Source organism: Camellia sinensis, chromosome 4 (assembly GCF_055761805.1).
Source record: "Camellia sinensis isolate YWXY chromosome 4, ASM5576180v1, whole genome shotgun sequence".
NCBI lineage: Eukaryota > Viridiplantae > Streptophyta > Magnoliopsida > Ericales > Theaceae > Camellia > Camellia sinensis.
In genome coordinates, this window is record NC_138964.1 from 214,985,656 (window position 1) to 214,990,429 (window position 4,774).

Here is a 4,774-nt window from a genome sequence, read left to right on the forward strand (position 1 = left end):
ATTCATATTATTGTGGTATTGTATCATAATATTGAGTTGATTTCCCCTATTTTGTACCTTATGATGTGTTTGCTTACTAGGATTTTTGCCTTAGTTAGAACTGCTCAAAACAGGGGTTACGACCGCACGTGCGGGGCTCACAGCCGCATGTGCAGAAAACAAGGGAGGAAAACTTGACGTTCTGAAATAAAAGCACATGCAAAGTCGCACATGTGGCCCACTTTCCCGCACGTCCAGTGGGGGACTTCTGCACGTGCGGCCCAAGGGAAAAAATTTGTGTGCTTCTTTTGTTCTGATAGACCCTCTGGAATTATTAAAATGTGTATTTGAACCTTCTAAAATGCTTGAAAATAAATAAGAGTTGAACGAATCAGCTATTGTCTAAAGAAAAGTAACTGGCTTATGGATTGCATGTTGTGTGTAGGTCACATACAGGAAGGGACTATTGCTACTCCACAGCACTGTGAGTAATAGTAGTGTAATGTTGTGTACCATTTACTTCCGATAATTATCGTTGATATATTATTACTCGTGAATGGGTTGTGTTCTTGGTATAGTGGATAACTGGAACCCTTGTGTTGTAATATTCGAACAATGGTATTATTATGGACCCAAGGTCGTTCTGTTTCGCTATCAATGGGCCCGAGGCCATTTTGATATGAGTTACTTATTATAGACGGCTCTAAAGCCGAGGAAGATGGGGACAAGCCGATGTCTCATCAACCCTAACATGATATGAATTGTTTATGACTCATGGCCTAAGGCCAAGGGCGTTAGAGACATGTCGATGTTCTATCTGCCTCCCAATGTTCCAAACAACTATTGATATGTTGGGCCTAAGGTCATTCTGAATAATGTTGGGCCCAAGGCCGTTTTGGAAGTGAATGCAAGATCAAGACAAGCACATGAATTATAAATATCTGTTCATTGTGTTTTATGTTTATCTATATGAACTTCCTTGTATTACTATTATTCACTGAGCTTCACTCACTCTGTGTTATGTATATCTATATAGGTAATCAGCCCAGAGGCCAATCCTAGTCCAGCTTTAGCAGCTCTTTGTCAACCCCGTTGTGTTTAATCAATTAAAGTAAAGCCTTTTTGTTTTTGTAGAGTTCCTTTCATGGCACATAATGTTGGGTCACTAGTACTTTTGTCAAACGTTGACTGATATGTATAACTTTTCACTCTTGAATGTTTTGGCTACACCCCTCATTTACTGGCTGGGTTTGTATATGTGGGTCTATATATACGTATATGAATGCGACTTATGTATGTGATGGGAATGTTTTGTGATTCTGGCATGTAAACACTGCTCAATGGATGACATATTTGATTATTAATTGCTTTCGTTTTAGGGCCCGATGTTTTGGAAGATGTTTTGAGGCCCATCTTTGGGCCGGTCATGCCCAAACTTTTAGGGGTGAGTTTGGGGCGTAACAAGTGGTATCAGAGCACGAGTTGCTATCTCACACACGAATCCATTGAACTTCAGGGCGTCTAGAAAAGACTTAAGTTCCATGCATGATATTTTTTATGCATACTAAGTGGTAGATAGCAACGAGATTCGTATCTGTAACAGTTTCTGGTAAATATTCTGAAATGGTTATTATTCATGTCTACTTGTGTGTCTCTTGTGTGTGTTATAATTAATTGTTATGTAGATCATGGTGAGGACAAGGATGGATGATCCGGAGGATTCTACCTCCGTACGACTAGACAGAATGGAAAGGATAATTATGGAAATGGTAGAAACTCTACGGCAACAGCAACAACAACAACCACCACCGCCACCAGTACCTCCGCCAGTGGTGCAAGTTCATCACGCTGAAGATCGGACAATTACACTTACGAAAGAATTCAAGAAGATGAAGCCACCTTTATTTAAGGGGGGAATTGATCCGATGAAAGCAGAGGCGTGGGTGTTGGGTGTAGAGAAGTTATTTGAGGTTTTTCCATGCACTAAAGCCCAGAAGGTACAACTTGCGCTTTTACTCTCGAAGACGAAGCACGTAGGTGGTGGATGCTTACGAGGATTGAACATCAAAGTTCACTTGGGCCCAATTTCTGGAACTCTTTTATGACAAATATTTTCCGCAGTGTATGCAAGACAAGAAGGTGACTGAGTTTGAGACTTTGAAACAAGGAAACAAGACTGTCGTGGAGTATAAAGCTCAATTTGCGGAACTAGCCCGTTTTGCACCCCATATGGTGGACACGGACTATAAAAATGCAAGGAAATTTGAAGGGGGATTACGGAACGCTATTCTTGATCGAATAAATGTGTTGAAATTACCTATATATGTTGACGTATTGGAAAGAGCAGTCATGGCAGAGGGAAATATTGCTGCTTAGAGTCAGATTTCTGAATGGAAAGGGAAGAGGCAGAATACTCAAGTACCAAGGGGACCAACGACTCCACCACCAAGTACGAAGCTTAATTTGGGAACCTCAAGTGCTTCCACCCCTACCCGTGACTCGGCACCCATTTGTCCGGATTGTGGAAAAAGACATTGTGGGACTTGCTATCGGGTGACCGGGGCATGTTTTAAGTGTGGCAAAACGGGTCATTTGGTAAGGGATTGTCCTCAAAGGGATCGGCAAAATGGGAATAGAACCACTACAAGTTCGGCAAGCTCGACTCCAGTTCCAAGCACAAAGCCAGCTACAAAATCCACCAATGTTAAAGACACCACTAGGCAAGAAAGAGAGTTTGCGTTGGTTCCGGGTGACATGCAAAATGCTGAAGCGGTAGTATCGGGTACAATTTCTATATATGGTCATTCTGCTCATATGTTATTTGATTCAGGCTCTATCCACTCCTTTGTGTCAAAAACATTTGTCCGCCATTTAAATAGACCTATGGAACCATTACCTTATATGTTGTGTGTGTCTTCACCTTTGGGGGATCCTATAGTTTGTACATTTATCTACCTTGCATGTGAACTCTTAATTGGGCATGTCCGGGTGTATGCCAATTTATTACCTCTTGACATGGTTTACTTTGATGTAATTTTGGGAATGGACTGGTTAAGCAAGCATTGTGTGACTATTGATTGTACGTCCAAACATGTTATTTTTCACCCCCCGGGACAGCCGGAGTTTACTTTTAAGGGGCATGGAGTGATTTCTCCACCTTACCTAATTTCTGCAATGAAGGCATGCAAATTATTACAGAAAGGGTGTCGGGGGTATTTGTGTAGCGTCTTGGAGGGGCAATCAATGACCGGGTGTATTGATGCAATTCTAATCGTCCGTGACTTTCCGGATGTTTTTCCAGAAGAGTTACCAGGAGAGTTAGTGGATCGTGAAATTGAGTTTACAATTAAAATAGTACCGGGAACTCAACCCATTTCCAAAACTCCTTACAGGATGTCACCGGCTGAAATGAAAGAGTTGAAAGTTCAGTTGCAAGATTTACTTGACAAAAGGTTCATTCGCCCGAGCATTTATTCTTGGGGCGCACCAGTCCTTTTTGTGAAGAAGAAAGATGGGACCCTTCGATTGTGTGTGGATTATAGGGAGCTTAATAAAGTAACAGTCAAGAATAAGTACCCATTGCCTAGGATCGATGATTTATTTGACCAGCTACAAGGGGCACAAGTCTTTTCGAAAATTGATCTACGGTCTGGGTATCACCAACTGAAGGTCAAAGCTGAGGATGTTGAGAAAACTGCCTTTCAAACCCGGTACGGTCATTATGAGTTCTTGGTTATGCCCTTTTGAGTCACCAATGCACCGACAGCATTCATGGATTTAATGAATCGTGTCTTCAAGCCTTACTTGGATGAGTTTGTAGTAGTGTTTATCGACGACATCCTCATTTATTCAAAAGATACGGAAGCTCATGAAAGCCATCTTTGTTTAATTCTTCAGACACTTCGAGACAAGAAATTGTATGCAAGGTTGAAGAAATGTGAGTTCTGGCTACATGAAGTGGGGTTCTTGGGACATATTATAACGAAGAAGGGCGTTTCTGTTGACCCACACAAGATTGAAGCTATTGTGAATTGGCCAACCCCCACTAATGTGACCGAGATGCGTAGTTCCTTGGGATTAGCAGGGTACCACCGAAGGTTTGTTAAAGACTTCTCCAAAATTGCCGTACCACTTACCCAATTGACTCAGAATGGTGTTTTGTCTGAATGGTCAGAACAGCGGGAATCTGCCTTTCAGGAATTGAAAACAAAATTAACTGCAGCACCGATTCTTGCCTTACCATCGGGTACCGAAGGATTTGTGATCTACAGTGATGCTTCTTATAAAGGGATAGGTTGTGTACTCATGCAAAATGGGAGGGTCATTGCCTATGCCTCTTACCAACTTAAACCCCATGAAAAGAACTACCCCACACATGATCTTGAGCTAGCAGCGGTGGTCTTTCCTTTAAAAATATGGTGACACTATTTGTATGGCACTACATGCGAAGTCTACACCAATCATAAGAGCCTCAAGTATCTCTTTACCCAAAAGGAGTTGAATATGCGACAGCGACGATGGTTAGAACTTATTAAAGACTATGATTTTCAAATCCATTACTATCTCGGTAAAGCCAATACGGTTGTAGACGCCCTCAGTCAAAAAGGTATGGGAAACTTGGCAAGTTTGCTCATGAAACGGAAGGAATTATCATTTGAATTGGAAAAAATGAACATAGAAATTGTGATGCACAATCGGGATGCTATAATAGCAGCAATGTCAGCCCAACCGACACCAATCGAAGAAATCAAATGGCAAATGGAAGATGAACTTTTAAGGAAGATTTATGATAAGA

The 4,774-nt window shown here is 41.5% G+C and overlaps 1 pseudogene; it reads left to right on the plus strand.

The window, feature by feature from the left end:
* Nucleotides 1-3,750: 3,750 nt before the first annotated feature.
* On the plus strand, nt 3,751-4,401 carry LOC114262693 (putative mitochondrial protein AtMg00860 pseudogene; annotated as a pseudogene).
* Nucleotides 4,402-4,774: the final 373 nt, after the last annotated feature.